This window comes from Monodon monoceros, unplaced genomic scaffold, assembly GCF_005190385.1.
Source record: "Monodon monoceros isolate NGI ecotype Baffin Bay Population unplaced genomic scaffold, NGI_Narwhal_1 Super_Scaffold_3, whole genome shotgun sequence".
Taxonomy (NCBI): Eukaryota; Metazoa; Chordata; class Mammalia; order Artiodactyla; family Monodontidae; genus Monodon; species Monodon monoceros.
Window position 1 is genome coordinate 83,489,341 of NW_021703780.1, and position 26,378 is coordinate 83,515,718.

A 26,378-nucleotide genomic window follows, 5' to 3' on the forward strand; every position below is an offset into this window, starting at 1 on the left:
AACAATGTCCTCAATGGGGTTCTGGTTCTCTGGAGTCCCGGAGTTTTCCTCCCATCTTTGACCTCTCCTCCGTGTCTTATGCTCAAACCTCTTAACGGTGTTGGCTTCAGAACCCACATCCTGGAGCCCTTCTCTTCTTTATCGACACCACTGTCCCCCACCTTGGTGAGCTCACCTAGGTTCATGCGTTTACTGACACTTAGACATTCTTATAAAGCCTCAACGTAGAGCACTAGCTAAGACATTTATAGACCCACATATCCAAATGCCCACTTGATATCTCAGACTGGGTGAGAAATAAGCGACTCCAACCTCACATGTCTACAGCTATACTCCTGGTATCCCCTGCTTCCCTTGTCCACTCTCGACAAAGATGCTTGGCTGGACCAAACTTGAATCAGGCTTCTGAACCCATCCGTGTGCTTCCTTGTAAAGCCCAGTTTTAGCAAGAACCCTGCTCAGTCAGTTTAACCAGAACTCTCTCACCTTTGATATCTGATCACCCTTGATATCTGATTGGGTTCCTCACTCTCCACCATCCTCCAGGTGATGTCGAGTCACCCTAGCTTATCTGCAGCAAGAATCTTGTTAGATCAGTTTAGCCAGAATCCCCCCTTACTCCCAATGTTTCCTTCCGGAAACTGTCCATCTACTGACCCCCACCCCCCGCCCTGCTTCTTGGCTACAAATTCTCACTCGCCCATGCTGTATCTGGAGGTGAGGTCAGTCTCTTCTTCCTCCTATAAAACCTCACTGCAGCGTTCCCTACACCTATTGGGAAGGTCCCGGATAAAGAAGGCACTACCGTCTTTAACGAGGGAAATTAAGTAATTTTTTCCTTTAACACCCCCAAACCCGTTCCCCCACAGGCTTCCATATTTTGGTTAGTGGCAGCCCCATCCTTCCCGCAGCTGCTTAAACTGAAAATCCTCAGTCTTCTATCTGACTTCTTTCTTTCTAACCACAATCAATCCATCAGTTGATACTACCCCATCACACAAGACAAAAATCTTCGGAGTACTCCTTGATGCAACTGTTCTCAAACTTCACATCCGTTCCACCAGGAAATCCTTGGATTCTACCTACAGATAAATTCAAAATGTAACTACCAAACTAAACCTGTTAGAATTTCATAAATCCCCTGCCACCTCTACTGCCATACTGATCCTGGCCGTCACCCTGTCTCACTGAGAATTATCACAGCGGACTCCTAACACGTCTTCTTGCCTATCATCTCACCCACCCACCGTCTACTTTCAGAACAGCTTCCAGGGATTCCCTGGTGGTGCAGTGGTTAGGAATCCGCCTGCCAATGCAGGGGACACGGGTTCGAGCCCTGGTCCGGGAAGACTCCACGTGCCGTGGAGCAACTAGGCCACAACTACTGAGCCTGCGCTCTAGAGCCCACAAGCCACAGCCACTGAAGTCTGTGTGCCCTGGAGCCCGCGTGCTGCAACTACTGAAGCCTGCACGCCTAGAGCCCGTGCTCCGCAACAAGAGAAGCTACTGCAATGAGAAGCCCGCGCACCGCAAAGAAGAGTAGCCCCCGCTCGCCACAACTAGAGAAAGCCCGTGCACAGCAACGAAGACCCAACACAGCCAAAAATAAAAATAAATAAAATAAATTTATTTTTTAAAAAAACCCATTTCCAGAGTGATCCATTTAAAGCGTGACTCACATCTTGTCCCATCTCAAAGCCTATCCACGGCTCCCTACTTCACTAAGAGATTAAGAGTCCGGTGAGCCTTAACGCCCTACTAGGTCTGGCCCTGTTGCTTCTTGTCCTTGTCCCCCACTACTCTCCTCCTTGGATGACTTTGGTTTGGCCACAGTGGCCAACGTACTCTTTTGAGAACACGCCTTGTCTTTGCTCAAATGCCTGTGCTTCAGTTAGACTTACCCTGACTATTTACAGTTGCAATCCCCTTCCCTCTGGCAACTGGACCTCCCTTACCCGCCTATATTTTCTCCACCACACCTGTCACCTCGTATTTATTTATTATATTCCCCTACCTGGCCACACCCCCTAGAGCCATAAGCAGAGGCCTTGTCGCTGTGTCATTCACTGCTCTATTCCCCATCAGCTTGAGCAAAACTGCCCAACAGAAATACAATGCCTGCCACACAGGTAATTGTAACCATACTGGAGAAAGTCAAAAGAAACCGTGAAATTAATTTTAATATTTTACTTAATCCAATGTATCTAAACTATGCTCATTTTAATGTGTAATCAATAAAGAAGAGTTATTCAAATATTTCACATTCTTTTTTCCATACAAACTCCTTGAAAGGCTTTGTGGATTTTAAGCTTACAGTATGTAAGTTTGGGCTAACCACATTTCAAGGGCTCAATAGCTACATGTGGCCAGTGGTTTCAACGTTAGACAGTGCAGCTCTATTCGACTCTATTTTTTTTCCGCTCTATTGTATACTTATTCTATTTTTCTTTTTAATTCTTGGGCACAGCCCACTGAATTGATTTCCCAACCCACAAATGGGTCCCAATGTGCCCTGTGAAAATCACTGCTCTAAATAAACTTTAAAGAATGTCATCTGTAATGACTGGATTTTTGGACACTTCCTTTGGCCTCCAGCGACTGCTCATGATACTTTAAAAGAGAAATTGACTTCCAGAAAAGAGCGGGCTGGAGGGAAGGGTGAGGAAGTGAATATCCATGCCAGTCCATGAACCGAAATCATCAAAGTCCATATCCAATGATGCAAGATTTTTTTTAATTAAAAGGTAATTTTATTTTTTCTTTTATTTTATTTTGCGGTACACGGGCCTCTCACTGTTGTGGCCTCTCCCGTTGCGGAGCACAGGCTCCGGACGCGCAGGCTCAGCGGCCATGGCTCACGGGCCCAGCCGCCCTGCGGCATGTGGGATCTTCCCGGACCGGGGCACGAACCCGTGTCCCCTGCATCGGCAGGCGGACTCTCAACCACTGCGCCACCAGGGAAGCCCAGTTAAAAGGTAATTTTAAATAACTCACTCCACTGTCAGATGATTAACAAAACATCTAACTACCTGTAATTATACACATGCTAATATACAACATACAAGGGAAAGTCTGCATAACCTTCACACTTCAAAAAGAGTGCATCTGAACGGAGCACAAATACTTCAAGTTTTTCATTTTTCTCCCCCTCACTCTCAACCCATGCAAAGGCTGTGGAAGTACAATAGTTCAGATCAAGGACAGAGAAGTACAAACTTAAATGATTAATTTCATTTTCTGTTTATGAAAGTCCTACTCACCAGCAGACTTTTAAAAAGACACCATCAACTTCAAATCCAAACTCAGCCCTGGGCAGAAGGCGTCGACTTCTAAAACAGACTCAAAATAAGGATTCTGCCACTGATGTACCATTTCCTCCTTTAAGGTCCTGGATGTTACTAGATACATTAGAAAGCATGCACTCAGGGTTACCACAGGTGTGCTACCCTAAACAGGGTTTTGTTTTTATACATTTTTGAGCTTCAGATTTTCTCTGAGATTTTTGAATTGCCAAAGCAAGGCAATACTTCCTACATCTCTGGTAAGCTGTTAGGTTTTCACCTAAGCTGAGAACTTCTTCCGAAGATGCTCAAGGTAGGCAGTTTCGATATTTGTGCCCTTGGCAGACGAAAGAGCAAAAGCGTCATTTAAAAAACATGACTAAAACCATGTGTTATTTGTATTTTTACCGTTCGCTGTGAAAAACATGGCTACTTGATAACTGTTGCAAATGTTGTCTTCACTACAAAACTCGCCTTCATGTACATTTCAACAAGTGACTTCTGCTTGAAAAAGAACTCTATTGAGCATATTTCTCTGGAAATCAATATTTAAAATTTATTTTCTTTGAAACGAACATTCAAGAGAGACAGCTCTTGTTTACAGAGTTACTGAGTTTAGCATTATGGCTAACAATGTTTAAAAACAGCTAACTTAAAATGCAAACATTTAAATTCTGAAGTTTAACTGTTGGGAGGCCAAGTCTATTTCTATGGAAATATAAACAGCATGAAAACAGTAATTTTCCCCCCAATGCCATCCCTTGTGAGAATATTTCAGGCCACCATTTGGCTGGATTTAGGAGTAAGAACTCACACAACTCTGAGGTTGTAGGACAGTTAAAAATTTAAATGCTTTGGAGGAACCTTGAAGACATTATGCTAAGGGAAAGCAGTCAGTCACAAAAGACCACATATTGTATGATTCCATTTATGTGAAATATCCAGAAAAGGTAAAACTCTACAGACAGAAAGTAGATTTGTTGTTGCCTGGGGCTGGGTTGAAGGGATTAACTGCTAGTTGGTATGGGGTCTCTCTCTGAGGTGATGAAAATGTTCTAAAACTAGACTGTGATGATGGTTACAAACTCTGTGAGTATACTAGAAACCATTGAACAGTACACTTCAAATGAGTGAACTGTAATGTGTGTGAATTATATCTCCGTAAAGCTATTAACAAAAAGTTAACATGCCTAATAACACTCACAACAACACTGGCATGAAAGATACAAGGAAATCAAGTTAGTCTAACTTAGCTTTCCGATAATAGTAAAATACATAAATTCCTGACACCCTGGTCTCCGTGTTAGAGAACACCTTCTCATAGCAACCAATATTTGCCCTTGCGAATACCTGTCACCATCATCCATAATGTCTGTCTTCCCCTTTACAACATAAACTCCTGGAGGACAGAGACGGTATCCTGCTTATGTAGTGCTATAATCCTAGCACCTAGCACACAATCATCAAAAAATACCTGCAGTAAGAATTAACGTATATACACATGTAGTATGTACATTTGTATGTATGTATGAGTGAATGAAATTACTGGACTGAGGCATTTCAACCAATCAAGTTGCCTGTGTCCTAACTGTCGCCTGAAATCTGTTCTCCAATTCTCCCATGCTCCTGGCTACCCAGCTAGAGACATTTCCCAGCAGTCCTTGCAGCTTCTTGCGAAATGATCATAATCTTACCAATTAAACGTCAATGGATGTGATGTGTGCAATTTTAAATCATTTGCTTCAAAGAAAATTGCTTGCCTTGGACTTCACTGTATTTCAACCATGTAGATAAGGACAAAGGCCCAAAGCAGAGAAGCACAAAAGAGAAAAGAACCCATCCAGTCAAGCCAGACGGGCCAGATTATTAGATGAGACAGGGAAGTAAACTTCTATTTGATTTAAAGCCATTGTATGTTGGAGTCTTTATGTTATATCAGCCTAGTCTTAACTCTGAGTGTTACAACCCAGGCATGGGTATATGAGTATGAAGGGGAGGCAGGATGGAATTCAACGCTTAACTAAACTGACTAGTCGTTTCAGCCAACGTGGTCAGCTGGTATCACTCTTTCCCAGTGTCTTTATAACAACTTCATGAATAGGCAAATAATTCGAATGCTTAATGCTATAAAGAGGTCATTTTGAATGGATTTCACTCGGAATATCGTTGTCACTAAGTAAACATTTGAATCGCGTAAATATACACTTTCAAAAGAACCAATGAATACATTTTAAATGGCTGGATGGCTATTTTTAACTTTGTTCGTAACCAAGAAATCATTTGTAGTATGTAAGACACAATGAGTGACGTCTATAAAGATGCCGTATCGCTCCTTAATCTAACAAAAAAATAGCTCAAATTGGGGGTGGAAGAAAAACTGCAGTGATCGCCCTTTCTTTTAGATTGTTTTTAACTTTCTCATTAACAAGCTGACTATGAAACTGAAGCAACACAAAAAATGAAGTTTGAAGATGACCAATATTTAAAGAATAACCATTTAACTGTAATCTATATGAGCTTCATGATTATCATCAATTAACTCCCACTGTCATTCAGAACTGAATCCAAGACAATGCATTTCACATATTGGATTTGAAGTTTTAGCAAAAACCTGCGTGGGTGAATTGCAAATGTTTGGGGCAAGCAGGGGAAAAAAATGACACAGAAACCTATATATTAAACCACCAAACCAAGGCAGCCATGATAGAACGGCATCAATATAATTGTGACCAGACCAAGTTGTCCTTTTAGCTCCAGTCTTGATATTTTACATGACCTTGGATAAGTTACTAATGTGACCAGTTTCCCAGTTTGTAAAGTGGGGATTATAATAATTACTGGCTACCTCTCAGGGATGCCAGCAACCAGACCCATTTTGTAAAGTGCTCATATCTACTTGGAAGAAATTGTTCTATCACTACCAAGTATGATGAGTGTTATTTATGATCTTTCAGACCTCTGAATCTAACTTGGAAAAATGTCTTCATCTGGTTTTCTGAATTTTCCTGGCCACTTTTATGCACATAACCAGTTGTTCCCAGAGTGCCACTGTAGGCACATTTATTTGCACTTATGCTGACTGTTAATGAGTCCCAGATTTCGAATTTGGGCATGCCACTGACTGAGGAGCTCCTGGTATCTGAAATCTCTATCCTTTGAGTAGTGTGTAAGATGGTGCTGGTCTCTTGACCATCACTGGACAGCACAGTATCTTTGCTTAAGGTTTGTTCACTGGGAAGAAACACTAAGCATTCTATCCATTTTATAAATTGTTTTATATTTTTAACAAATCTTTTTTTCCTTCATGTATAAGAGGTCAAGATATGTAAGGATTAGTTTTCGAAGGATCCTTGAGCTTGTTAAAAGGTAAAAGAGTACATGTAGGTTATTATTTATTTCTCTATATATCTTATTTCTAAAAAAAAAACTGAAAAGGGAGTCAAAACACAAGTGGAACTGATATTGTAGAAGAAAAACAGTTAATAAAATGTTAATTGTGAGTAGGAAGAATGAAGTTGACTTAAAAGCAGAATATCAACAAAAAGTTGAAGTTAAAAAATACTAGGAACCTTAAGCAAAAACTCTTACTCTGAGATTCCTAGCAGTCAAGACAAAAAGAAAAATTAGATGAGTGCGTTGTTCAGCTTCCTTTGTTTTATGAAAGGAGGCATCAGGAGGACAAAATTTTTCTATTCTCCTTAAATTTGACAAAGGTTTCCTGATTTGCAGGATACTGTATAATACACCATGTTCTGGACAGTAATTATAAAAAAGCTTGTTTTTTCCTCCGCATGGACTACCTTTCCTAGTCAACTAATGACAAATTCCTGAAAACTTTTTTTCCCCCAAACTTGCCCTTGACTCATGATATCTTTAACCTTGAACAGTATCATGGAATTGGGAAAAATCATACTGCACAAATGTAAACATTTTCATGTCATGGGTGTAAGCAAGGTCATCATAATGACATCAGTCAGGAGAGAAATAATTTATGCTTACAGGTGATTCCAAATAAAACAGTGAAAACCTACTCATTAAGCCCATTTTTGGAGCTGGAGCGATAGTTCATCTTTTCAACCACTTTTCCAGCTTTGTTTCATCACAGTTTTTAGCTGCACCAGAAACCTTTGCTAACAGCACAAAATGAGTTCAGCATCTGGCATGGCTTTCAATGAGGAACACCTTGGATTGAGATCTTGCAGGGATCACAGAGACCAGAACACACAACATGCAGCTGGCTAACCGTGGCAGAGACAAAATGCCCACAAGACAGGAAATACTGACTGGACAGCCTTTTAAGAAGGCGGCTGCAGAGCCCTGAAGTAGACTAAAACTGGGAAACTGGGAAGTGCTTTGCCAGAAATCATGCTAGGTAGGACCTGAGAGCCCCAATGACTGGTTGCAGTCAACCCGTTCCATGCCAGAACATCTGAAAGGTAACATAACCTCTCTGGAGGACAACTAGGTGCCTCCCACATGGTTTAATTTAAACAACAAAGACAGTGAAATGAGGAAAGTTGGTTGGACTTTTTGGGCCCAAATCAAATGTGCCAGAATGCAACTGGAAAAACAAACCCCTGCCTTGATAATGCCTTCTAGAACCCCCAAACCCTGGGTGAGATTAAAAACAAAACCGATCTAAGAATCTTCATATTATCAAAGTTTCACAAAAAAAACCTTGCTCAACTGAAGAATGAGAAGTCTGTATCTTACAAATTCATAAACTCTAATCTGGTAAGATCTGAGCAAAGGCTTTGTGTCGTAACCAGGCTGGCAAGTAAGTGTTTTAAAGCAGACACAGATCTATCTACTCAATCAAATGGAAACACCATTGGCCAAGATTCAAAAGTAAAATGAAGACGCTTGCTCCTTGAGAAACATCACACTTGAAAGTGACCTGCAAGATGAACTTGAGGGAGGCAACCTCTGCCCTCACCGGAGAGATACTTTGGGAATAAAAAAAAAAAAAAAATGTAGCCTCCAGAACCATTTTAACCAGAGTGCTTTCTTTGCCCCTGCTCCCAGAAGTGAGTTTGAGAAAATTTAACTTAGCTTTAATTCATCGAGCTACACTAGTCTCTATGAAAACTTCTAATTTTAAAATCAAGTACTCATTTGATTTTCAAGCAAGGTCAAGAGAACAAGGCAGATGAGCGCTGACATCACAGGGACATGCCCCACGCCACACGGCAGTTACATCAACGCGGCGTGTTGCTATGGTGCCTGACGATTAATTTCTGAAAGAAGGGATTATAAACCAGCCAGATGAACATCCATCGGATGACGCCACTTCAGCACAGAAGACGGACATGCGTTACTCCTGTTTGCAGCAAGTTAATTTTATGAATCACCACTTTTGTGATGTGAATATTCCTTTCTAACTTTAAACCTACCAAGTCAACAACCAAAAAAAAAAATTCGACTTCCACAAACAGGGGGAAAGTGATAATATTGGGGGGGGCGGAAAATGTGACTATCTGAACCATTTGTTAAGAGCAATCTTTTCTTTAAAGGCCTCTGAAAATATGCTACATGCATACTTACACACAAATAAATACATGTATATTTGATAATTATGTAGATCCGAAAAGAACTGAATTAAGATGCCTAGAAGTTGGTAGATAGAGTCCTAGATGTAATTCCACTAATCATATGTGCATTTACCTTTTTTGGCTTCTGTAAAGCAATCTTCTGTTATAGTCACCTCAAAAGGTCACTTCTTACCCTGAAAACAAAAGAGAATATCAAAATCTGAATGTCAAGACAAAGTAGCAACCACCTATTTGCCTGGGAGAGATGCAAGAAAACCAACCAAAGAACTCAATTCTATTTAATGGCAAAAGACTCTCAGAGTTAATAAAAACCAGTGTCAAGACCTCCACTTACTGGACCATGTGCCTTTGAGCTCTTCAAGACTATAACAACAACTTGGACGGAAAAAGTCAAGATGAAGCGTTTCACATTTTGCCTTTGAACTTTTTCTCATCTTGTTGTCTGTCAATTTATTTCATTTGGAATAACATGTGAGTCATAGGCCTTTGTTTTTGGAAACCAGACTGCTACTTGAACGTGTCTTTGTTTGGTTAACATCCACGACATCTCTAATTTCATTAAAGCAGAGGCTTATTTTTTTCCCCCTTGCAAGAGCGTTAGTTCTTATAGACAAGATGCTTTATGCCACTCTGGACCTTTCAAAATGAATAAAAGCACCACAATTTTCAGCTTGCGGAGGGGGGGGCGTTCATCGGTGGGTGAAAGCTGTTCACACAATGTTTTCCACTTAGCATACTTTCTACCAGACCTACTAAGTTCAATAAAAATGGCTTGTGTCAGATGAAATCAACAACCGAAATCAAGCTTCCTAAAACACAAAGGAAGCACCATGCACATCTAACTCCTGCATCTGCATACTCCCTTATGCAAAACAGTGTATAATCCTTTAAGAAACATTACAAGCTGCCTCTCTCTGCCCATGTAACTGGGATCAACATATGGCACAAGTGAAAAGAAAAACATTTGTTTATTAATTTAGATCAAGTAACCAACAGGGTACAGGATTCATTCCACATCGACTGACCAAATGCTCATATATACATATACTTTCTTAAGATGGTGAAGTCATACCATCTTATTACTAAAACGTTAATATCCTTTTGCTTACTCTTCAGAACAATATGTAATGAAGTGGTTTAAATTTGATACAGAATATATCTCTGCTCATCCCTCGGCTGTTGGCCCTGAATGTGGAAAGGCAAACATCACTGACAAGAGTTAAATCTTATTTCACTAGGGCTAAAAATTTGAAAGTGGTACTTTGGTGTGTACTATCTTTGAGGAATTGATCGGAGGCCAATTTATGACATTTCCACAAGCAAGTGTATGCAGATTCTTGCCATTAAGATTGGGAAAAAATGCAGGCTCTGAGTGAAATCATAATTTTCATGTTTACTGTAAGAGGAAATTGGAGGTTTTCACCATAAATGTTCACCATTTGGGTGGGGGAAAACCCTAGCTCTGGGACTTGAAATTACTGTTTTGCAACCTGCCCCAAACCTTTTTGTTTTGACACAAAACAATTCAAATCGAAAATGAAAATCGTGTGCTTTACTGCTGAGGTGTGTCGCCAGGGATTGGTTTCTCCAGCGGTGAGAACTTGGTTAGAGTGCAAATGGTGATAAGAAAACAGAGCTGTGATGGTCGGGTCCTCGAGGTAATGCTGAGATCTACAAAGCAGCCCCGCCCCACGCCAATAAGAAGAGCTCATGAGACACGAGGCACGGCAACCGTCTCACACAACAGAAATTTCCATCTCCACCACTCATCCAATCTTGAATGGAAAGTAAGTGAACTCTGGCAGACCCTACTCAACTCAGGGCAAGAACGCCCTTTCTCCCTCCTTTTCACTTGAGATGTTTTCCAACGTGTGCACTCTAACCTAATTTTCATTTTTATCTATTGAGTTGCATCTATTTTTGCATTTTTGGCAGTCAGGTCTGTAGTATCAGACTTTGCAATGTAGATAAGATTGCACTGCAAAGATCATATAGGCCTGGCAAACAACTGCACCTTATTAAAATTTAATGTTTGTAAAAAACAAACAAACAAACAAAAAAAGCTGCTGAAAATGCTTACTTTGAATAAAGTTATCTCTAGTGTTGTATTCAAACCTGCAGAACACTTCCAGGTAAGTACTGCGTCTGTTTCTCTACTCACCTATAGCTACCTAGAACAGTAGGTAAGTGAACACAGAGCAAAAGTATAAGCTGGTTCCCCCTCACAGATTTTATAAGCGTAATTTTTCCCTGGAGGAAAAAAATTAATAATAACAATATTATACAATTGACCCTCCAACTTATTATAATCACTAAAGCAATACAAATTTGGCTACATTTAATTTTTGCTTAGACATAAAAAATTGGCAGTGGGATACAAACCCTATTTTTTTCCATTTTGAAGTTCCATAAATTTTAATGCAAATGTACATTTGACCACTCATTAATTTATTTCTGTTGATTTTAGTTTTTAGTATACATTAGCAAAGTAATCTAAAAGATATTTTTCCAGCTTTGCTGAGAAAAGATTAATAGTTCAACAGCTGTTTGCCATCATACTAAATTAAATGAAATGTGTCAATATAATAGACAAGAAAATTAGGGAGTAGTTCTGGGGCCTGAGTCTGCCTCATTACTAGCCTACAAGAATCAGAAATCAACAACTAGGAGAAAAATCTGCATTTCATTTTTTCCAGAGCATAAAACCTCCATTTCCAAAACTGCTATTAAAAACAAAACAAAACAAAACAAAACACTTCACCTTATCAAATATATCAACTACATACCTCCATGCTTACTGGCAGCACAAGCACCAAAACTAAAAATTAAACAATTATGTAACGCTTTTAAGTTAAAAAGAAAAAGAAAAATATTGCCCTGCAGCCCCCTTGTCTCCTCTTAGAAAAAATGCTGGCACCAAATGAATTTCTTTTTTTTTTTTTCTTTTTCTCTCTGTCTTAAGTTTCCTATTGGTTTTAGGTTTTTAAAGGTGAGCCAGGGATACGGTAAACAAATTACTTATTTTCCTTGATGTCATTCTCTGTACAATTAAGATCCTGTGAACACCAGAAACTGTTCTGAGTGTGGCCTCTTAACTATTGTTTGCGATAATGTTATTTACCTAAAGCTATTTGTTGACCATAAAGACCTTGACCACTGACGTTACTCTTCAGCTGAGATCCCTAGGTTAGGAGACTAATGTACCTTCCTCTTCCTCTGTCTCCCCAGCTCCCCCTATTCCCCATTAGGAATTTCACTCTCTAGACCCCTTAGGTTACTACAATGCTTCAATTTCATACTTTCTATCAGTATATTTGCCCTTAATTTAACCAGTGTGATCCTGCCAATTGGTATGGCCTAGCTGGAAACGAGGTGCAGGTAAAACATGGAGGTGTGATTTTATTTCACAAGAAGAAAAAGGAACAATATACGCTCCTTTTTTTGCCATTAAAAATATTTCTCCCTCTTCTTTCATGGCAGCTCAAGGAAATGATCTGCATCAGGATTTCAGCATTATATTTCATTTTGTACAAGTATACAAGAGACTGTGAAGGACAGCCACCTTATTTCATTGCAACCTTCAGTCCAACGAATGCTGGCTGAGAACCTACTGTGTGTCAGTGTCCCTGGGATGCGAGGATGATGCACGCCAGCTCCTGCGCCATGATGAAGGTGGCAGTTAGGAGTTTCATCTCTGGCTAGAGCAACCCTTCTCTCGAAGTCCAGAAACGGGGTTCAAACTTCCCATCCTCCCAAATATCCCCATCAAATGACATATACTTCATGTGAGAAAACAGAAAATCTCAAAGGGCCAATTTCCAAGAGATGGCTGTCTCTTTAAACCTGTGAATCTTAACTCATGTGGCTTTTCTGTTTTGTTTTTCAAAGATGTCCTAGAAAAACAAAACTATCTTCAACACAAACTCAACTAGCTGAGAAATGATAATACAAGGGTCACTTCATTTTCTCGCACTCAAGACAAGAAAATCCACTTAGAAATCAACCTGAAAGTGTTTTCTTCTTTTTTCCCTCTGCTCTAATAACTTCAAATACTGAGTCAGGCTTACAATAAGAAAGAGGAAGGAGGGAGGGAAGGAAGTGAGAAAAGAAGGAAGAAGGAAAGAAACAGGGAGAGTACACCGGCAGGGTGGGGGGGGGGGAGGAAAAGGAAGTAAATTAGAAAGAAAAAGAAAAGGAAAACTATTGTGTCGAGCAGGTCTCTGGGACCAGAGGCGACCCTGGCCATCACCCAGGTTTGCTGGTTTACAAGGGGCCACATCTCCTTTACTTCTCTTTACCAAAGAAAAATCTACCACAGGGGATCCGTCACTGCCCCTACGTCCCCCTCCTATTGCTGCGAGGAACATTTTACTTCCTTTCTCCCCACCCTCTGGGACCCTCAACTAAATCAGAGGACCTAACTTGGGGTCCGTTCTAGTAAGAAGAATCTGAACTACTCTACATGAAGCAAGCCCCATGGTACAGGCAAAACCTGGCCGAGGCTTGCCTGTGGAATTACTTCAGGCCCCCCGCAACTCCATGTTGGCCCATCTCATTTGGAAAATACCACTCTCTCTTACCTTAAAGGAAAGCAAAACCTTGGTCATGGTCCTGTGAAAATATTTTATAGGTATCCCTTAGCAGGCTTTAAATGTTGAAACTTAAAAACAATATTTGCTGTTTTCTCTTTGAAGCTCTAACAAAGCCTTTGTTTTAGATTTACGTGGAGTGTGTGCAACAAGAGTTAATAATCAAATCCATCCCAGCCCCCATAGATGTTAAACAAAAAGATAAAAGAAATGCAAATAGCTATTGTCATGGAAAGTTAAAGTACCTGTCTGTATTTTTAAGTGAAAACTATTATCTCTATCAATCAAAATTTAAGAATACAATAGCGCTAATCACAGAAGGTGCTCTGGCGGAGTTACTTTTCCTCATGAAAAAAAAAAAGTATTCTTCCCCTTAAAAACCGAGCATAAAAGTCATATACTTACAATTAGACAGGGTATTTGTGATTTTATTATTAAAAACCTTCAGCGGCCTCACTGCTAACAAATGCTTCTAAGTCTCTAGACTGATTTGTACCTAAGAAGACCCAAGTCCCTACATGTTTTAATGAGGTTGATGAAATTGGATTCACATCCTCACGGTCTCCGACCTGCGGGGGAACAGCACACTCTTCTGTTGAAAAGAGTCAAACAGAGGCGACACTTAACTGGCAATGAAAACTCCTTTCAGACCCTGGACACAATTCCTAGCCTCGGAAATACCTTTCCATAGGACATATCTTCCCTTGGATGGCTCATCCTTCTTAATGGTGGCCATTTAGTTTTGAATTTCTCACACGATTTCTACCATCATATCCCCAGAATGATCAAAGTGCACAGCGTGTCAATTTCTCTAGGTCTCTCTCTCTTTTTTTTTTTTAATTTCACTTTTAAAAAAAGACTGGATTAAGACCCTGAACATCGTACTTTCTAAAGACAGGACAGGAACAAAAAATATCAAGACCCCGGATAGTAAAAACCAACAGCGCAAGATTAAAATTCCTAGAGTAAACAGTTAAGCCAGGATGCCATTATGCAGGCTGAGCCTGGATGCATGTCTCCTCCACCATGGGGCCAAGAGGCTGTCATCTTCCCCCCAGCAAGATCAGATTTCCTTCCCTCCCAACCGCCGCTCTGCACAGCACGGCCAACATCTCCAGTGTGCTATTAATATCAATGAAGAGACGATTCGATTTCCACTGAAGAAAACCCTTCCTATTCCGGCACAGACTTTCGGGGAGGACCCTGGCCTGGGGATAGACAATACAGCGGCAGAGTTTCACTGCTTTCTTACAGTTCGCTCTCACACACTGTTTGAAGGCTTTTAGCAAACAATGGCAGCATTATTCTGCAGGACAGTTACAAAACAGGATTTGTTAGGACAAAGAATAATAAAGCTGTTCTCTTTCTCTCTCCCCATCTTCCTCTCTCTGTTTCTCTCCTCCCTGCCCCCCCCCTCCCCGCAGTTCCCAAGAGCCTCTCTCTGCCAGTTGAAAATTCAGCCACATTTCCTGAGAGGCACCTGTACTTGTCTATTTCAACGCCGCCAAGCAACTGACAAACGGCCGAGGAACCAGGACCAGAAGAGCAGGCAAAGTAGCCTCTCAACATTTGGAAAATGAAACAAAAGTATCAGCCTTGGCTTCGCACACACTTACCCGTGCATGGTGAGGAAGGGAAGCTTTGGGGCCGGAGAGGCAATTTTCACACAACGGAAGAAAGTTGAGAGTTTGTAAGGGAGAAAGTACAGGCGCTGGGAAGCCTGCGAGCTCTCAGGGCTCCCAGGCTGGCGGCAGTGTGAGGAAGGACTGAAGGTATGTGGGCTAAACACAACAAAAGCCACTGCCTTACTCTAGATTAAATATGCAGGAAGAGGCCCCTTTGCATAAACACAAACACTCAGCAAATGAATAACTGGCTCAATCAGACGCCCGCTGTGCCTTCTACCTGTCCTCTCTCTGAGGGGAGACACTGCCTGTTCCAAAGGACAAGGACTAAACAGGAGACAGTTAAATGTTCTGTTGCTATAATAACAATTAAAATGAATTGCATTCATTAGTAATTAAGAACTTACTCCTGGGTGGGAGGGGGGAATGTATGGCAGAGGGCGGGCAGGGCAGGGGGACGTGCGGAATACAGGGCTATTGTTGTATCTCTAGCACTCCAAAAAGAACCTGGCCTAAGACACGTCAGCAGAGTTTTACTGTAACTTGAACTTAGATCTCTAATATTCAATGAGAGGTTTAAACAATCACATGTTTTCGGCCACAATTTAAGGTCAGAAATACACCTCGTTTCTCTGCTTTGCCCCATTATAAACCGATCCTTGTGAGTCTGTACCTCCAGAAAGATCCGTTGCATCTATGTGTAAATATTTACACATATAAAATATATACACACACATGCACATATATGTACATGCATATACGTGCGTATATATGCTCTCACACAGAATATTCACACATATCTAATTAAAGAGAATAAACCAAACAAAAAGTGTCCCTTTACACTCTTTAGTTCACTAATGATTTAAGAAAAACAATCTGAGTCTTCCAAAACTACATCCCAAATGCCTGCCTTTCAAATGTCATCAATCCATGACCACTCATTTAAAAACATTACCCATATATTAGAAAGAATGCTTTTAACTGAGTGGCCTCAACCACTTATAATTTCAATTAAATAACATAATTACAGTCAACAATTTTCTCCATTTTGGCAGAAAATATGCCATACCTCAACATAATTTGTCCTTAGAACCAAGGAATTTAAGCAAGAGGAGAAACATGCGGGCACTAGGAATTCACTACTGCATTTTCTCAGCTCACGGAGTCAACTCATACTCACCCCTAACCTCTTACTGTATGGTCCAGTTACATGTTGGTCTTAGTAACTTAATTATTTTTTAATAACCTTTGCAGTATTAAATGATTTCATTTGAAACATAAATAAGATTATGTTCGTCTACGTCCTTTTAATGCCACATAGGACTTTGGGGGCAAATCCAGCACTGCTATTCCATAGAATGTGCCTACATTACTACTTGGACTGAAAAAGGGTAGGTCACAGGTCTTTCACAGCCTCAGAGGATGTACCACGATTACACTAGACAAGGGAAATAAGGTGGCTTACTATTTCCAAAGTGGGTTTTATTTTATTAACACCACACTGTTTCCTGGCTATATCACTCTGCCCCCAAAGCAAAAGAATATTACTGAAAAGTTTTTAAAAACTGTGACATAAACAAACAAAAAAAACCCAGTCTTAAACATATATTATGGTATAATACAGAGAGAAAATCTGAAAATTCCCAAAGTCCCCTGAAATAAAATACAGGTTCTTTAAGAGGGGGTCCCCAAGAAACTCAAGATGCCTATTCTCTTCGCTGTTTTGTCTTGAAATGACCTTCCAAGTCAGGTGTTAGATAACCCTCTTGCATAGACTATAGTGATCTAACCTTGATGCAAATAAACCATAGAACAAAATTTAATCAGTATATCACTGTGAAAAAGGCCTTTGTCCATCCCAATGGAGCTTCTAATGACTGTTTTGGCAGTTCTAGCAGGTAGTTATGCTTCCCAGCTCATCTATATCTCATACTGGTCGAGCAAGCTAATGGAAATGCTGTTAGTGGAATCCAATATTAATGCTCTGTATCGTGCAAACCTGGATGCAACTGAATATATTACACAATTATAGGTAGTATCTAATTCCATAGGTATTAGATACTGTCCTCGAAATTAATATTTTAATGAGGATAGTGAAATAAAGACGACGATCCAGGTAAGGGATCCATGCATTGTGGCCCCAGCTAAGCTCCTTGCCGCCAGAGCACTGGATCCCTGAGCAAACAGCGCAGACATAGGGATTGTGACAAAAATCCGTATGCAAGCTTTACACGCTGAGTGACACATACTGATGCCCAGAGTCAAAGATGTCATCCACACACAAGCGCCACTCGCTGCAAGGTTGAGAGAGAATGAAGGGGGAAAATGGGGGGGGGGGAGGAGTTGCAGTGAGACCTCCAGAAAATAAACAGGGTGTACAGTTTCAAAGGGTGAAGACACAGACATTTCATTGTTCAAGCCAATTATCAGTGGAAAATAATAACAACAGATGGATTCAGAGTCACTGACTTTTCATATGCACTTCATCTCGGCGGAACAGATGATAAAACGCAAGAGCTATCTCAAAAAGGCAAAACATCTTTCAGTAAAAGAACTCTACAGTCCAGATGGGGACCTTCTAAGGCTGCTGATTATCTTCTTATAATGTTGTAAGATAGACTTACTAAAACATTTCAAGAACTGATCAGATATGATGCGTACAATGGCTTCATTATTGGAAGGAGTTGCCTCAGACTTGTGACTAGACCAGGCAGAGATTTCAATAAGGTTAGGACTCTAAGTTTCCTGTTTTCTCATCAGGGACCACAGGTTCCAACTAAAACTGGAATCTGTGCACAACAACAGGAGAATAAACCATGGCCCAAGGATCCTACATTTGTGCTCTTCTCTCGTTTGAGCAGAAGGAAAAAAAAAAAAAAAAAAGGGGACAGATAAACTGGGACTGTGAAAAGGACATTAAATTATCCTAAGCATTCCATCATGATGGGAGAAAATTAGCTCCAAAGCAATTCCTTATTAAAAGCATTCAGTGATAAAATATCATCCTTTATATACAGTTAGAATATCTTAAATATACTTTCCACTGGTGACTGCAAAATAAAATGTGCTTGTAGTAGGAAATAAATATAAATTTCAGGGATGGTGTGATAAACCGTTCGAATAAATGCCAAGCGAACACACAGGCAAGACCCACCAACCAACCCCAAAGCATTCCCACTTAACTTATATATCAGCAAGTCAGACTCACAGGTAAAACACAATAGGTAAACCACAACCTGACAACTTGCTCTAAGAGGAAACGTTAAAATCTCTCATCAGATAAGCCCCATTATTACTGGAAGAACAATGTAGCTGTTCTGTCTGTCTGTCTCCATCCATCCATCCATCCGCCATCAATTCTATTACCTTCATTATTTTGCAAAAATCTCTGAACGGAAGTAAAACATGGTTGAAGTTACTGTGCTAAGGAAAAAGAAAAGCTGATCTTCCTGCTATTTACTAACATACTTAACATTTAAAAAATATTTTTATGAACACACTGTTGACTTCACAAGTTTATAATGTAAGTAAAAAAAAAAATTTCTTTTAAGAGCAAGGCTTTTCTTTCAAAGGACTCTGACAAAAGTAAATTCGTAGCAGAACATACAAGCACGAAGAAATATCGCCAAGGGCCAAATTCTGCAACTGCTTTAAGAAGCAAACAAGAACACAAAAGACGTGTAATGCAACCATCTGGCTCGCCGCATACTTTATCAATGCCTCAACTTTCTCCCCCACCCCCCTCAGCCAGCCCACACCAATGCCACAAAACCAAATGGCTTCACTTCTGTTTCGTGCACAGCAAATTTACACAATGCACTCAGAATGCAAAAGTTGATTTTTACACATACACTCGTGTCTTAAAATTCTTCCTCACTTGAACCATCTTGTTGCCTTTGTTACTTATTTAGAGTGGGGCTTCTTTGAAAAACCACTTGGAACTTCACTGTAATAAAGATGTCCCCACAAGGATCGATCAGTTTAGGTTCAGAAGAATCCCCCTTCGAAATCTTCATCTCCAGTATCTTGTGCCTTCTGTGATAATCGGACACTAGATGTCGACGTCTGAAAAAAGAACGCTAAAAGTGTTCCAATTGCACCTTTACTATTTTTGTCTTTTTGCTCTAAATTGTAGGTTGTTTCCCTCATTTATTATGTGAAATAACCACACTCACTTTGAATCACTGTCCTTGAACGTCAGCATGCCCGCTGGAATTTTTCCTTATTCGGCTCATTCTACATTTACTGAGCAACTACTGTGGTATCAGGAACTGGCCGAACAATGGGTGATCAAAATCATCGTATCCCATATGACAACAGAAACTGCCTACTCCAGGAAACCAGCAACACCACATTTTATTAAAAAATCTTCCACACCAGGTAGGCTGAAGCATCGTATTCACGTACATATTTATGTACGTAGATATTTGAAAAGTCATGGCACATCTGTAGGTATCCAGTTGCTTTTCAAAGGTAGGAATTAAGACTTTAATGGAAATCTCTTGCGGGTAAAATCAATATAGGTCGTCATAAATGGTTCTCACAAAGAGGCAACAATTAAAAACCACAATAACTGGGAAAGAGAAGGCCTCACAGGCCAACTCTCCTCTCTGCTTTTCTGCAGGGGCAGGCTACAAGCAGGCGTTCTGGGTCAGGCAGGAGCTCTTGGTTGGAATCAAGACTTGCATGGCAGGGGCCACATCTGGTTTATTTCTGCTTTCTTGCTGACAATGGTTTCCCCCTGAATCCCTCTCCACGTTCCAGGATAAGAAGGCCTTGGCTATTTTCTCAAGGGGCTGATTTTCGGTTCCCTTGTGGGTGTTTCTGCCCGGGACCACAGAGGCTCCTGGGGTCAGGACAGCAGTGGTAATCTTAGGACACACACAGCGAATCCGGCCACCGGGTGAATGAATCCGCTAATTGTTTAAACCTGCAGTCGCGTCTGGCCACCAGTTGGCAGACACAACTCCTGGCTGCCTAGCAGGCCTAGGTTAGCACAGCTGGAGCCAGATGACAAGCTCTTGAAGACATTCTTCCCGTGGCCACATCTGGCTCCTGGCGGCTTCAATCTTCGGCGAAACATTCTGTTTGGCTTTTCTGGGAAAGTTTAGGCAACAGATAAAACCAGGCAGATTAATCTTGACTGTGTGCATTTCAGTTTGGGACAAATTAACAGAATATAAACTCCATGAAGGCAAGGACTTCATCTGTCTTGCATGCTGTCTCTTAATACAGAACAGTAGCTACACATGGTCATTGTTCAATAAATATACATGGAATGAACACCACGAGTCGGCATGTAAGTTGAATAAAAAGAATCCTATATCTCACCCCAGCTCCTCAATCCCTCCGTTATATATACAATGGCTAACATTCCAGGTGCACGTAGAAAAGACCCTTAAAGTGGCTCCAGAGTTGCACTTTACTGTGGACATGTGCACCCAGGGAGAGACACTCAAGAATGAACCCACTCACACAGTCCCTATAGGTGGGAAGACCTCCCAGCAATCTTTCCCTGAAAATAGCCCTCTCCCAGTATTACCCACATCCCGACTTTATTAGTCCTTAAACTGCAAAGCTTGGCAGCTAGTGCCCCCAGTGCTCGCAAGTGACCCAAAAGTAGCAGCTTACCTTTTGGCCACCAGAGAAATGCCAAATGATGAGGCAAATTTTCCTGGCTCCTTTTCATCCCATTTCCTTTCCCAGGCCTCTCTTCCTGAATTCTGACATTTGCAGATCCCAGCTCCCTTCTACACTCAACTTTGACCCATCTTTTTTTTTTAAAGATATTTTAAAATCAGTATTAGGCTTAATTTACATACAATAGAATTCATCAATTTTATGTGCACAATTTGATGAGCTTGGCCAAAAGTATACAGTCTTATAACCGCCACCGCAATGTTCACGACATAGAACATTCCCATCTTCCAAAGCTCACCATCTCTCTGGCTCCCACTAGAAATACACTAAGAAATGCCAGGATAATTTAGAACCCTGTGGGGCTCACCCTCTCGGCTCCTTAGCTGAAAAGGTTTCTGATACGTACAGGATGCTATATTAACACTGATACTAGGGAACCTGTAATCCTGACGACAATAAAGCTCTGCCGAATGCCCCCAGAACTTGACAAACGAGGAGGGACATTTGGGAGGAGCCTGACGTGGCTGTCTGCGCACGTGATGCTGCTTCCCCAACCCCGCAAGTGAAGGTTCCTAAAACAAGAATGGCTGAAAAGCGGCAGATGACTCTGACAAACTCAGCATATGGTCTTCAACGAAGCAAAGCTACTCAGAAGTGCACCAGATGAAGCTGTTGCCTGAACCTGCTCCCCTTTCTGGCAGGTAAAGCAGCACAGGTGAGGATGGGGTGATTCTTTTCTGCTCACTCTGAGTTTCTGAAAGGAGCTCTGCATCCACCCTGAAGAACTGGGGAAGGAACTGCTCACCTTGTAAAAAGTGGGCCAGGGAGACTCGTAGAATACCCCCAAAATGCCTCTTCCTCCTTTGTTCCAGATTTTTGGAATTACTTTAAACATGGGAGAAGGCCCTTCCGCAATCCCACAGTCACAAGGGGAGTTGAAGATAATCAAGGGAGAAGCGGCACGACAGGACACAAATGATACCACCCAGTCCTTAGCTGCGAAGAGACTATAAAAACCACCAAAAGAAAACAGAAAGAAAATTTTTCTAATTAGGGAAAAACCCTGATGGCAGTTTTGGGGGGTCGGGGTGAAGGTGGCAAGGCCCAGGATGAATATCTTTATTTCTTTTTTGTTTGTTTGTTTGTTTTTTGCGGTACGCGGGCCTCTCACTGCCGTGGGCTCTCCCGTTGCGGAGAACAGGCTCCGGACGCGCACGCTCAGCGGCCATGGCTCACGGGCCCAGCCGCTCCGCGGCATGTGGGATCTTCCTGGACCGGGGCACGAACCCGTGTCCCCTGCATCGGCAGGCGGACTCTCAACCACTGCGCCACCAGGGAAGCCCTATCTTTATTTCTTAATGCTGCCTGGGGCTGCTTCAGTTAAAACTCAGTAGTCTATAAAATAGTACCGCACAGTAGAGTTTAGTCTAGAATAGTTCAGACCTTACAAGCACAGATTCAAGTTCAAGACTTCAAAACTCATCTCTGCTGCTTACTGGCCTTGTGAACTCAGGCAAGTTACTTCACTTCTCCACCCCTCAGTGTGCTCATCCACAAAAACGGGCTGAATGATAGTACGTGCGCTTTCGAGGAATTAAGAGCATTAACATAAAAAAGTGCTTAGAAAAGTGCCTGGGGACTCCCTTGATGGTCCAGTGGTTAAGAATCCACCTTGCAATGCAGGGGACGCTGGTTTGATCCCTGGTCAGGGAAATAAGATCCCACATGCTGCGGGGCAACTAATCCTGTGTGCCACAATGAAAGATCTCATGTGCCACAACGAAAGATCACACGTGCCGCAACTAAGACCCGACGCAGCCCCAAAATAATAAAATAAATAAATAAATAAATAAATATTTTTAAAAAAGAAAGAAAGAAAGAAAGGGAAGGAAAAGTGCCTGGCACATAGTGAGTGCTAAGGAAAAGATAGCCACTGTTATCTTAACCAGGGATAATGTAACTGAAGTAAATCTAAAACTTCCCACGCTTGATTTCTATCATCTCTACAAGTTGTTAATAATATCTGGTTCTGTGCCATGCTACAGGCTAGAAAAGAGGAAAGAACGTACAGCAGATTTTAAACTTAACAACACAGTGCTAAAATAAAATCAAAGTATTTATTTTTCTCCCTCAATATGAGCTGGAGAATCGTAAGTTTAAGACTGGGGTCTCACCAGTCTCAGGGGAGGGTAAGTCATCAGCTGTAAGACAGCTACAGTCCAAGCGGGCGGCAACTGCTCGTCCCGCCAATGACCGAAAAGGACTTTGGGGCCACGTTCAAAGAAGGTAAGAGAAGAATCTGGCCTGAAACCCAAAGGTACTGAAACAGATTTTCTCGTACTTTTCAAGTCTGTGCATATAGATTCTGTTACTGATTTAGGGTCTTAAACAGTTTGTTTATTTTTTAAATGCCTTTCAGCTCACCTTTAATAACATGTTTCTTTGACTTGGCTGAACTATGCCTCAGAAGAATTACAAGCGGGAATACGGCTGGGTGAAAGGTTCAGTGAACTAATCCACACCTGGTCCATGTAAAAAAAAAAAAAAAAGGCTCATATTTTCCATATAGAAACATGTCTCTTTATATGAACCAGGCTTTCTTTTATTTAATTGCTAAGGCACTTTCTACACCGCACAATCTTGCATGAGCTTCTTCAGTGGGGTGGGGAAAAGGCCATAGGACCCCCACCCAGTCATTCCATGGAGTTTTATCAGTGACAGAAATAATAATAACAATAATAATAATACAGCACAAACCCCATTTAGAATACGAAGTGATAGATTTATTTCACCAGAAATTCCTTGACCAAGTTTTACCAAGGACAACAGACCAGCCTGTCCCCCCAGAAAACAGACCGGGGGTCAAATGAGATGTCTTGTGTCTTCATGACCAAAATTCAGATTTGTTCTACACCACCCATTGTGTGATCCAGACTTTTCAGTGGAGGGAATAAGGCTTATATGGGAAAATTCTCAGATGAGAGAGGAGAACAGACACATTTTAGAGCTGAAAGGTACCTGTGAGGGGATCTAGCCAAGGCACTCCCTCCTGGGGAGGAGATACATTGTGTGACTGAGAGCACACAGGTGATGTGGAAGAAAGCAGAGACAAGAGCCTCTGACTCCCAACAAATGTGGAAAAGCGACGGCTGGAGAAGATGGCTGTTGGAAACATCAATCACGTCAAAAGGAGATTTTGGAGCAGGGTCCTGTGAACAGCAAGAAGGCAAGACAAGGGACACAGGAATCACAAATGTCCCCTGGACTGTGCCAGCCTGTTGCATATAAACTACAATCTAAACAAGCTAACTTCCTTCTAGAAAGTCATTCACTTCAGTGCTCCAGGTATCTTGTTTTTTCCTCTCAGTTTTGTTCCTAAGAAAATGCCTTTTAATCAACTCTGGCTTGAAGTTAGTAGGAAAAGAGATTTTTCCACACCCTGGATAAGAGGGGCCAGAGTGAAGTGGAAAGAACATTTCACTAGAAGGGAAGAGAAAATATGTTTCTACTCCTGGATCCACCAGTGACTCTGCTAGAATTTGGTAATCCTCTTCCCTTCTCCACACCTCAGTCACCTTGTTGGGAAAAAGAGTGGTACCCAGGGATGATATGCAACTGGTACACAGTGGTCGCCTGAAGAAGTTGTTAAAATACTGAAATACTGTGCTTCCCTGGTGGCGCAGTGGTTGAGAGTCCGCCTGCCAATGGAGGGGACACGGCTTCGTGCCCCGGTCCGGGAAGATCCCACATGCCGTGGAGCGGCTGGGCCCGTAAGCCATGGCCACTGAGCCTGCGCGTCCGGAGCCTGTGCTCCGCAACGGGAGAGGCCACAACAGTGAGAGGCCCGTGTACCGCAAAAAAAAAAAAATACTGAAATACTTGTATACAGGCTGGGAAACAGCCTTTGCCCCCAGGTTACCCAAGTACACCCTTGGCCACTACCTTGAACTTCCTAGGATCAGAAGCACAGAAAAGGATGTCCTAGCACCCTGCCCCAATGCTATGCTGGGTGTCCTTCCTGCACGGCCAACGTCTCTGCTATACCTCTTAGCCATACTGACCAACAACCCCGATGCTTTGAGAAGCCCTTTTCCAAGGCTATGATGTAAGGACCACAAGGACGAGCTAGCTTATGGATGGAGGAAGCCACTACCTGGAGCCCAGTGAGAGACAGGAGGCCTGGGACAAGCCGAACAAAAGGCCCGTGAGGAACCCACCTTCCTCCCCAAGTTACTTTCCCCACTTGGGGCACTTAGATGTGGGCCTGGAGTCAGGAGGCAAATCAGTGGAATCTCAGGGCAAATCCTTAGGGCTACAGTTGTCTCCAAAACCTGGAAAGAAATCTATCATTGTGAAACAGCTCTCAAAGTGAAATCCTGAGCTCTGAGGGACATTACGAACACATGTCATCAAATTATATTTACCGTGGAAAGCTCTAGTAGCTCAGACTTTCTACTCTGCCTTTACAGCTCTTTAGGAAAAGGAATATTTCTCTAGCCAACGTTCCAAATTTCCACAGCAGAGTCAAGGCATTATACATGTTGAAATACATAGGAAAGGAAAAAAAAAAATCTCGTTATTGTCGTTTCCTTCAACCCTCTGTACCTTCTTTGCCACCACTACTCACAAGTCACTCCAACATTCTGCTGGCTGACGTGACACCATGCTGTCACTTGATCAGGTGAGAGGTACCAAGTGGTACGAATAAATACTGATCCACAACCACATACTAAATGGGAATTTGCAAAGGCGAGCTCCGGAGACAAAGACGTAACTATACAGAAATATTAACTAAGAATTTAAGTAAGCGGGCTCCCTGGAGGAAAAAAAAAAAAAAAAGTTCTGAAGTAGCAATATAAACTATGTTTAATAGCAACAAAAAATATTTTCTTTTTGGGAAAGCAATCTGGGCTTCTGACTGCCTTTCGCGTGACTTAGTACAGTACAGTATGCCGGAATTCTTCCACTTCCTAAAACACGGATGCTAGGCACCCCAATTCTACCTCGTGAAAGTTCATTTTTTAGATTCACCTTCTCCCAAATACAATACGCAAATAAAAAAAGCTATTTTGAGACCTGTTTTCTCCGCCGCCCACCAACAATTGTTATTTTCCTAAGCGCTCGAGTATCACAAGTCCCAAAGAACATATGTTCCCAAGGAAGGGAAAAAAAAACGGGCTCTAGAACTAATACACAATGAAAAATAAATTTAAAGCAGCCTTCTGGTCTGACATAAGAATATAAAAATGATATGAGCAGGAACAGCTTAGTTTACATACTTTTCAGTCACAGCTGCTGCTCTAAAACCACAATACCTTTAAAATGACATTTTAAGGAAACAGAGACGGCAAGGCTGTAGCTGTAGCTGTAGCTGGATGAAGCTATCGCTGAATTCAAGGGGCTTCTCTTTCTATGCGCTTACTTTATACAACCCTGTACACTGGCACAATTAAGAGGAAAAGAGTGATTCACTTTTAAATAATGTCATGATAAACCGAGCAGATTACAAATAATTTTACCCAAGAGGACTTTTTTTTTTTCTTTCTCCTTTAAAATCACCAGACTCAGACATCAAAACAGAGTATCAGGGACAGGAGGAACAAGTCCTCTCTTCTTGGTTAATATTTAATCGGGTGCTAAAAACTTCTTGGAGAGGCCTCTGCACCTCCAGTGACAAGGCACACAAGAGGC

General features: G+C 41.6%; 1 protein-coding gene across 5 annotated transcripts in view; it reads right to left on the bottom strand.

The window, feature by feature from the left end:
* Nucleotides 1–26,378, bottom strand: part of FOXP1 (forkhead box P1) — a 598,636-nt gene that overhangs the window by 317,151 nt on the left and 255,107 nt on the right. For 4 of the 5 annotated variants that reach the window (XM_029241873.1, XM_029241878.1, XM_029241872.1 and 1 more), the window contains one exon: nucleotides 8,946–9,006. The gene's annotated coding sequence lies outside the window, so the exon portion shown is untranslated. Of the gene's footprint in view, nucleotides 1–8,945; nucleotides 9,007–15,038; nucleotides 15,205–26,378 lie in introns of those variants that run through there. The other variant, XM_029241874.1, reaches the window with a different exon arrangement.